This window comes from Geospiza fortis, unplaced genomic scaffold (assembly GCF_000277835.1).
Source record: "Geospiza fortis unplaced genomic scaffold, GeoFor_1.0 scaffold112, whole genome shotgun sequence".
Classification (NCBI taxonomy): Eukaryota; Metazoa; Chordata; class Aves; order Passeriformes; family Thraupidae; genus Geospiza; species Geospiza fortis.
Window position 1 is genome coordinate 12,210,984 of NW_005054298.1, and position 10,442 is coordinate 12,221,425.

Below are 10,442 nucleotides of genomic sequence, written 5' to 3' on the forward strand. Positions count from 1 at the left end.
CCCAGTGGTTAAAATGGAAATTCTGAGCCCTGTATGAAACTTGTCCATTCAACAGATCATGTCTGCAAAGGATCAGTATCTCTCTTTGACATTTTTAGAGGTGTCACTGTAGTTACCCAAGCACATTATGACCATTGATTGTCCTCTGAAGACTCATTTATTTCAGCAGAGCTGTGTTGATCTGCCTGGCTGCAGGGCAGCCTTCAATTCTCAGGCATAACATAAAGCAAGGCAGGCTGTAAACAGCCCACCAACAAAAAATATCTTTTGCTTAAGTGGGAAGTTTGTTAATTTAACTGGAAAACAAATGTGTACCACAAAGAAAAGAGCTGTGCTATAGTGCAAGAAATCTGCAAATAAGGTCTTCATACAGGCCATGGGGGGGACCAGTGAAAACCCCAGGGCATAATTCTAAAGCCAGCCCCGTTTGATAGCACAAACTGTAATTATTACTTGTGATCATATCCTGCATTAACAATAGCATGCACTGCAATAGAAATCTAAGCTTGTTTCAGCACAATTTTTCCTAAGTATATAGAACATTCAAAAAGCTATGTAATATTTTAAATGCATTGCTCCCTGACATCATCCCAAAAGTCTTGGCAAAGTCTGCATCTAGTCCTGAGAGAATTGTCTGCCTGTGACATTTTTTCTCAGTCTGCGTTGAAGAACAGGTATGAGAACATTACCACCAAAATTCAGACCCCATTTGGGGCAAAGTCTCAATTTAAGTTTGCCACTCAAGAGGGGTGGCAAGAAAAAAAACATGTGGACAATTAGGTACACGCTTCAGCTGGTGCCAGGTGGCTCCGAGGTTGGCGGGGTGAAGGCACAGCACACCAGTTTCTAATACCAACCTGTTTGCATCACAGCCAGCACCTTTGATTGCCATTCCTGAACAAGCTGCTGTAGCTGGATCTACCTGGGAGACTGCTGTAAGTAAAAGACCAGAGTAAACTCTGTAGATTTATAGTACAAAACTTCTACTGTGGTCTCACTGAGTTGTTCAACAGCCTAATTTGAAAGCCAAGTCCGTGTTACAGCATTCAGGTGTACTGACAAGCTGCAGGAAAGAAAATTGCAGCATATATAGACATCATTCTTCTGGCAATCCCCTTCTGTGTAAATGAAGTTATACTGGCAAAATAAACACTTTGATGGAAAAGTGCCTGTCCTTTAAACGAATAATTTATAAATGCATTTCTGGCTGAAATTACATTTCATCAAAACAGGAAAGAACAAAAGAAAAATGTTACCGCTTTGAAAGCTTCAGGACTATGTTCCATGAAGTATGCGAGGGCTTTTTTAATTTTATGCAAGTAAATTATTTCTTTGAAAGTATCAGTCTTTAACTGCATGCTTTAACTGCATGCTTGTTCTATCATACTTCCAAGAAACAGAAATAGAAGAAGGATAAATATGTAATAGAAAAAGAAATAAAAAAGGAGCTTCCCAAAGTGGAGACACTGAATGAGTTGAAGAATACCTGCATGATATCAAGCTGGCCTCATTCCCCCTCAGAGAAAGGCCCTCTAGCCATGTGCTTTAAAATAATTAGTATTATTTTCTTCAGAAGAGCAGCAAATCGGTGCTTCCTTCAAGCAGCAATGAAACCCCATACTCCTGGCAGAGCAGGGACACAGAAGGGTTGTCCTAAGAGTGTGGGTGATAGCAAGAGATCAGTCAGATGAAACAGAGAGGAGACATTAATCTGGTGAACCAAAAGAGGTGAAGCAATGAAGATCCAGATTCTGAAAGGGATTTAGGCACCCAGTCCCCATTTCCTAGGAAATGCCTAAGGAAGTGCTGCAAAGCCTGCAGAATGTATGCCTCTGGTTTTTTATCACCTCTGGACCTAAAACAAAAAAAGTCCAACAAATCCAAGAAAGAAAATTACCTGTGAGGAATTAAGGTCTGTAATTCATTTATAAATCTCATCTGTGCACCTCAGCAAGCTCCCAAATAGTCCCAAGTGTTCAGTGATAGCACAAGGGATGTGACTTCTTGCCTTGCACAAGCGGGCAGTTGTGATAAAAGACCATTTTTATTTCCATTGTAAAGAAAAGTCAATGTTCATTTGTTTGGGAAGCCTCCCTGACAGAAAGCTTTATCAGCCATGAAATTAGCCCTTCATGCTCTCTTAAGCCAATAGGCCAGGACAGAGTCACCCACTGCACCTGATGCTTGCAGTTAGTCCTGATTAGCAGCCCCTCATGGATTTCAAACAGCAGCCTCCTTAAATGCAGGCTGTAAAACTTCACTGGCTGCACTAAATCAATAGGGAGGCGAGAGACAGGCTTGGAGAAGAGATGGGAGAAATAAACAGACACTAAAACTACAACATTATTATCTTTTTTGGCAAATAGCCACCAAAATTGCTCAATATACTGTATAAACAAAAACTTACACTTGCACACATGCAGCCTGTCTGGCAGAGAAAAAAAAAGGAAAATATACCTTAAATAACATGTCTGTTCTCTTGGGCAAATAAGAAGCAAGCAGTTATATTTAGCAAGGTAATAAAACTGTATTGTAAAGCCCAGGAGACCCATTACAGCAATGCCCTCTGCACTCTCAGTGCTTGGGGAATTCTTATTTATTTGCCTATGAGAGCATTGCTGGAGCCTCATAACGTGCCCCCAGGAAGCCCAGGTGAGCCTGCAATCTCTCTGCAGGATGTGACCATTAGCCACTGGGAACTTCACAGGGGTGCTATCACAAGGATCACATCCCTGCACTGCAGGAACTGCGAACCCTGAGGGTACCACAGCAATTTATAAACTTAGTGATACAGAAAAGGAAATAGAAAACTGATCTTGGGAATGCTCCTGCATGGGAGCAGAGTCTTTAAAAAAGGAAGGAGAAAGCCTGGATCTATTGTGTGTTGGGGCTCTCAGGAGGACCCAAAGCACCTGGTGCAGAATCCATGGAAGGACGAGCACTGACTGGGTCAATCCCTGCTAGCATCACACAAGAAAATGACAATACAGCATAATACAGGGAGAAAAGGAGAGCAGAGGGTATAGGTTTCATGTCATCTAATCTTCTACATCAGCTCTAGCTGAACTCGTGTCCGTTTGCTGAAAGAGGAAAAGAGGACTCCTTAATTGGAATTCGCCCAAGTTACATTTGTACGGAATTATTTTTGCTCAGAAAATATCTGTTTCTGTCCACTGATTCTAACAGAAGCATAAGCCAAAATCCATTTAGAGTGGCAGTGACAATGGGAAGGACAGACTGACAGAACAAGTTGTCTTAATGCACAGAGTTATTAGAAAATGTGCTATTTTTTACAGTTCTCCTTGGATAATCCCACAGAATAGAACAGAATTCATTTATTTCTAACAATTTATTAGGTCGGTTTAAAAATTCCTCTCTCTCAATCGATGGGAAGTACCTTTAGAGGGAATTTACTTTGACTGATTTAATTTCTCTTCCATACCACAGAAATCTTCCTTGTAGATTCAGATCAGAACCAGGGACATTCCAGAAAGAATCTGAATGAATTTTGGCCACACAATGATAGGATTGCTTTTAAAAGAATAAGGGAGTCATCTGAATGGAATTCAACAGGATGCACTAGGGGTAGGCTGAAGTTTGAAAAAAATAGAGTCATTCTTGGATTGGGTGAACACTTCCACATTTATGACTGCAACATGCTGAAAACCCCATGGATACCTCATTTTATATATATATATATATTTTTATATATATATATATATATACACACACATCCATATAATGTAATAAAGAGTACAGCAGGGGCAGAGTCTGTGAGTGTGGGAGCTGACACTTCTGTTACTAGCTCAGCATTCCCCTCTGCTTCTGTGCCCCCATGTGTAAAATTAGGATAATAATATTGCTTTCATCTTCCTCACCATGGTGTTGTGACTATTAATTAGCTTGCATGTGCAGAGACTTGGATAAATGCTAAGTTTTAATCAGGTCTTGATGAGCTTGGGGAATGCAGCAGGGTCTGAGCTGAGGGTGGAAGAGCAATTCACACTGATCCCATCTGCCTGGCACAGGATGAAGCCAGTGGCACTGCCTCACCACAGTCTGCCTCCTCATCCCCTCCAGGTGACATCTCTGGCTGTCAAGGCAGGGATCCCAGTTTTTTTGACATCTGATTCACAATACCTCTGGCCTCCCTAGCTGATGTGACATCTCTCTGGCAAAGGACTGGTCTATATTTCCTCCAATAGGAAGGGCACAGTTTGGAGCAACATTCACCATAGTACTCCTATTACCCTACAAACTTGCTAAACTTCTTGCTGTCAGATGTTCACAGGGATTAAAAGCATGATTTGGTTCCACACAGTATTTTAGCATGAGTGGAACGGTGCCAAGGCTTTGCAATTTTGCATCACAATCTTTGCTCCTCTCTTGGGACCACCTGCTTTGCCCTTTCCCCCACTTGTTGTTTCGTTAGGTGGGTTTTTGCTAACAAGATTTTTAAATAATTCTGTGGTGGTTGGTCCCTTTTGAACTGAACCAAATATTTGTTCTGTTTTCTCCAGGAGTGTTGCCTGTTGTATAAACTACTGGGATAAGCCATCATTTTGCTGCTCTCTCTTTGTCCAGGTCTGATATTCTGGGATCAATAGCACTGCAAAGGACAAAACTCTCTCAAACACAGCGTGATCCTTCAACAAGCACAAAAATTCCACAGGAACTCAAGCACAACATTCAGAGGTGGACACTTGGAAATACAGGTAAAGCAAGTGCTTTTGTTTTGTTTGTGGGTAGAACAGAGAACTCAGGAAAGGCAGAAACATAACCCCCTGAATTAATGATGAATCCTAGTACTCAGAGATGTGTCTTTTAAACAACCTTTGATAATTGGCCTCTTGGTAGCATGTAGCTAACATCCTGAAATAATGGAATGGAAATCTGCATCAATCAACACAGCATGAAGCTCCTTGCTCTCCAGCAAACACGTATTCCTGCTAAACTGGTGGCTGTTTGTCCTAAATTTAACACCAATTAGGGCCTGATCCTCAGTTCTGCCTGAAGGGATGAATGTCCTCCATACCCATCCAAGTCCATCAAGAAACACAGAAATATCTCAGCAGCTCTTAGAAGACATTCTGCAGAGTCTGACCCTTAACAATTTGATAGCTTGAATGCCAGCATTGCCCAGAGCACTTATACTGGTAAACAGTCAGACATCCTTGCACATTTATAGACAGCAAAACAGAAAAATATTCTATTCCTGTTCTTCTCCTGAGGATCTCATGAGCCAGGAAATCTGCAGCAGAGTTGAGGGGTTAGAAAGAGGAAAAAGAAGAGGTGGCATTGATGCAGGGAAGCATAAATAATTGGTGTGAAGATTCCCTTCATGTCAGAAAGACAAACTGGGCTAATTTTCCATGAGTATCCCAAGAGGAATAGAGTCTCATTTTATTTCAGCTAGGGAAAAGAGGTTATTCTGCCATGCTACTCCTTTTCTGGTGTAAAATGGAAAGAAAGTTTCTCATACCTCCATCAAGACATTTTTCTAGACTGAGAATGCAGAAAGGAGGTTGAGGTTTACAACCACATGCACCACAGTCTGTCCCTGCCTCTGTCCTAAGCAATCAGCAAATTGTTGCCAGGTCTCTGCAGTCACTGGTGAAGACCCCCAGATTCTATTTACATCCCTTCACATTCAGCCCTTTCTGTCCTTAGCAATTGCCAATGACTTTGGTGAAAGCAAACACATGCTGTAGGGATGGGCAGCAGCTCTACCTTTGACCCAGCTCACATCTCATCGGAACAGCCTCCTACAAGGTAAAGGAGAGCCATTCTCAGCAGATGGAACTCACACAGCCAAGGAAGCAGCAGTGAGCAGCACACAGACAGTGACACTGTCATTGAGATGTAAAGTTAAATCAGGTCCTCTGACCAGAGCTGGAATTTGTGAAAATACAGGGGCCTCAAGGGGTGAAAAGGCCAGACCTCAGTGGTGCCATCGGACAGGGAGATACAATGGAGATTATGGACATATCTGCAAGGGCTTTACTGTCACAGAGGAGAATATCCTGCAGCAGGCCCTGCTCTTCCCAATCTGGGAAAAAGCAAGAAAGTGTCACTATCTCTCGTCCATCATTTTGGCAGCTGATAAGGAGAGGGAATACCATGCCAGCCTCTTATCTGCCCTCTAGCTTTGACAGACCTGAGCACAGCAAGCCTTGTTCTGTGCCTTCGGGCAGACACCAGCACAGGTCAAGTCTTAGAGGCTTTTTGGAGGCAGCAAGTTCACCACCTTTGAGAGGCAGCCAAAGAAGCCCCACTGAGGTCACAAACAGGGTTTCTTCCACTGTCAAATCAAGACAACTCAGATGAAACGCACATAAATCAATGAATTATGGCTGTCATTCTTGCGCATCAGAAAAAAAAAAGACTATTTCCTTAATTTCTTATCCTTTTCTGGGATTTAGAACATAAGCAACTGCAGTGCTTTCATTTTTGCTTGGAATTAGAATATTCAATGCAAATTAAGAACCAGATGAAAATTTCCCAGTAAAACAATAGGCTGCAGGAAAGTGCTGGTCTGATGAAATGTAAAGTTTCATAGTAATAACTTGATTGCAAAGTTTCACTGGAAAAATTTTGCCTGAGGTCAGATGTCTCATTTCCCATCCATCTAAAAGTTAGAGTGATATTTGAAATAATATTATTGATGATGGGGTAAAATATTATCTTTTTGCCATGGTCAACCTTTATCTAAATTTAACATTTGGACAAACTTGGAGTGAAACCTTTTCAGAATATGCTTTCCAGAGCACGAGAAAAAATATATATTATTGCAATAACAAAACTTAAACATATGTGACAATAGTATCAAAAGAGTGGTGGTAACTTTACTTCCATATATACTGTTTGCTTTATAACTTCAGAGGATCTGGTCTTACTCTCACAGCTACTTTCTTTCTTCTTCCAGAGAATTTCCATGTAATTGCCTCAACCTCTGCATTTGCAGAACTGCCTGTTGGGTGACTGCACCTGGCAAAAATAGACCCTATATTTAGGAGCCTAGCCAGAGAAGCCTAATGAGGTAATAATAATGAATAATAATAAATTTAATTAATAAAATAATAATAAAAAATTCTGTGATTCTGTGAAATAAAAAAAGGTTGAAAAGTAAATATTTCTGTAGCTATGCATTAAAGTCCCTCCATTCAGAGATCAAATATCTCAAAAACTCTGTCTCCAAAGTGACCAAAAGCAGGTTGAAACTCAGCTGCTTTTGTGTGCACCTAGTCCATGCTGAGCTAGCCCAACAATGCTGGGTGTCACAGGGGGGTACAACCCAGCCTCTCTTTCTAAAAGGCACAAATACCTTGTTCCAGAAGGCTAACAGAGCAATGTCCTTAGTCAGAAACATGACCACCCCCCTCACTGTGTTTCTGGTTAAATGTATAGCTCAGGCACTTACAGAATAATAAATCACCTACAGAAGTCAATGAAGAGAAAAAAAAAACACAAAAAAACCAACATGAACAGCTTGAATAGCAATTTACAAAGTTGCTCAGCACAGCAATATTTAAAGCTGTTCTTCACTATATGTCATTTTCAGATAAGTTAATAAAGAAATATAGGAGAGAATCAATTTTTAGTAATCATTACCATGTACAGTAGTGAAACCTCCAGGCTATTCAATTAATTCTAGACCATAATTATGACCCAGGAAGAAATTGTATAAATCAGCATTTTTTTACTTAACCATACAAATCAGACTCTGATCTTGAGTGGAGATCAAGAGTTGTATGTCTCACAGCTCTTCCTGTCTTAGAAAATAGACTCTCCAAGGATTCAAGCCCCTTGAGGCATAAATTGTGCACACTTCAAATTCCACAGGGATCATGGTAATTACAGTAATTTTTGACTCAACATGTCACAGTGCCCCAAAGGCACTCAGGTTCTTTAATAGAATGCAGAAAAGGAAAGGTGGCTGGATAATCTAATAAATTCTAGGTCTCAGGCATAAGAGCAGATCTTAAAAATAACCAAACCAAAACCAAACTCGATGCCCCACAGAATTAAAACAAACAAATTAAAAGGGAAAAAAGGGAACAAAAACCAACAACCAACCAACAAAAAATACCCACAAAATCTGAGACCCAGTCCAGGATCAAACTCACTTGAAGGCTGCAGCAGAGAGCAGTTGAGTTTCCTACCCCTTGTAACACTCCCTTACTAGTGCAGTTACCCTCTGTGGATTTCCAACCACATTCTGGTTGCAGAATTACATTTCCAGTTTTAGTCTTACAACGTATTTTAGCAGGCAGCCCAAGGCTTGGAGGTGAAGCCACTTACCTAAGAATGTACAGTCAGTGCATTTCAAAAACCATAAACTGAACTCCTCAGTTCAAGAGGTCTCCATACACTGTAGGAATGACGCACCCCAAGGGATGCCAGCAACCCTCCCCACAGAATTCACAAGATCCTTTTCTAAAATCAGCGGTAGCTTGTTTGCTGTCCCTTTGGTTCCCAAGGAGCTTTTAACACGAGTGATTTGGTCAGCTCGCTGCTCCTGTCCAGGGCCCAGGTCTCTGCCATTCATGCTGCACATCTGTTAGCTCTCTCCTCTGCTTGAATCCAGATGGTTTAAACATGGTCCTTGGGAGCTCATTCCAAGGATCAAGATGAGGATGTCACATCCCAAAGACCCCTGTCCCTGAACCCCACAGGGCTCAGAGCTCCCACTCCAAACACGTAAACCAGAGGTGAGAATGGGAGCTCAACAGGTGAAGTCGCTGCTGTAATTAACCAACAAAGGGGCATAAAAAACTGTCCAAACCCATTTTTATCTTCACTACATTGTTTGATTCCAGCTCCAATTTCACCAGTTTTAAGTAGGTAGGCAAGCATAGTGAGTAAAGTGATGAGTGGTAGTCTCCCTTCACCTTTATAATTATTGATTCAATTCAACATCATTATCATGCTTTAGTTTCCAATTTTTCAGTAGAATATTTGGATTTTTTTAAAGTATTATTTGTTTGAAGATAAAATGCACATGGCTATTGCTACTGACAGGAGGTCTAATAACCTTCTTTTCTACAAACAAATGTTTGAACTTTGTTGTCACTGCACACCAATCTCTCCAAATAGTGATGAAAGAAATGGGGCCCTCTCTTTGTGATTGACTTCTATTTCAGGAAAGTCTGGTGGCCTTTCAGCTATTAACGTTTATCTCTGGCATTAATTTTGTGTATATTCCCTTAAAATTAAGGGAAAGACATTAATGAGGAGCAATAACCTTTCAGCTGCAGTGTCCTAATCCTGCACATACTGTCTGGGCAAAATACATTTCCACCCACGGCAAGGTAGGCGATGGAAACACAAAGACATAATAAAACTAATAATAATAGCTTAAAAAATTAAAAAAGGGGATACCATTCATAGCACACGTACAAGAAGAACTGGCCTTTTAAAAACATTCAAAAGTTAGGAAACATCACTGTTTTTAATAGAGAGGACACTGTGACTACTGCAAATAAGAAAAAATTTGACCTAAAATGAGATTTGACCACAATTAATCTACATAATAAATGTTGGATGAAGCTCTATGTGAACCTACCAAGATATTTGATTAGCTTGTCCTTAAAACAGAAGAAAGATGGCAATAAACATTCATCTTTCCATGTTGCAATTTAGTCTTTCTTCCACAAATGCTTTTTTCAGACACCTCTTTTTTAAAAAGCTAATCACAATAGATAACCAACCTTGTTTCAAAACTAAGAAGGATCAGCTAAACATTCTGACTTTGAAAAGCTTATCAAAATCCCCTGACAAATGACACTGTTAATTTGCAGACAGCTAAAGTAGTAAGTAAAGGCATCCTAAGACAAACAAACCCCAAAAACATGAAAAAGACATGATGGTTAGAAAAAATGAAACATGAAAAAAATGGATACTTTAACTGCCTGTATTTACCATAAATATTTAATTGACTTTAAGGTTCAAACAATTTGTTACACATAAAATTGACGTATGATGCTTCACCATATGCATTCCATAGATCTTATAATCCATTCCATGAAATATATTCAAGATGCTTTTAATTGAGATTCATATGAAATTATATTGGTGAGAATTTAAGTATATAATTTACTTTGATTACTCCTTTTCAAGAAAGAGAATGAAATCTTGAAATCAGAGAACCAAGTGGAACAAACTCTGGAGAGGAGATATGAAGAAATCAAATGCAATTGAAAAAAAACCTGAAAATTTGTCAATAGAATGACTACAACCAAATGTTCTGAGATGAAATGAGGTGCAGTGAAAAGGATCCAAAATGGACAAAATTATTCCCATTGAAATCCCTAAATCAGGGAAGAAAGGTAAGCAAAGAGACAGGAGAAGAAATTGAAGAAATGAAACGCTAAAAAAAAAGTCAAACAGAAACTTCCAAATCAGGTGAAAACAATAAAAGCAAAAGGGAAAAATGAAGTGTA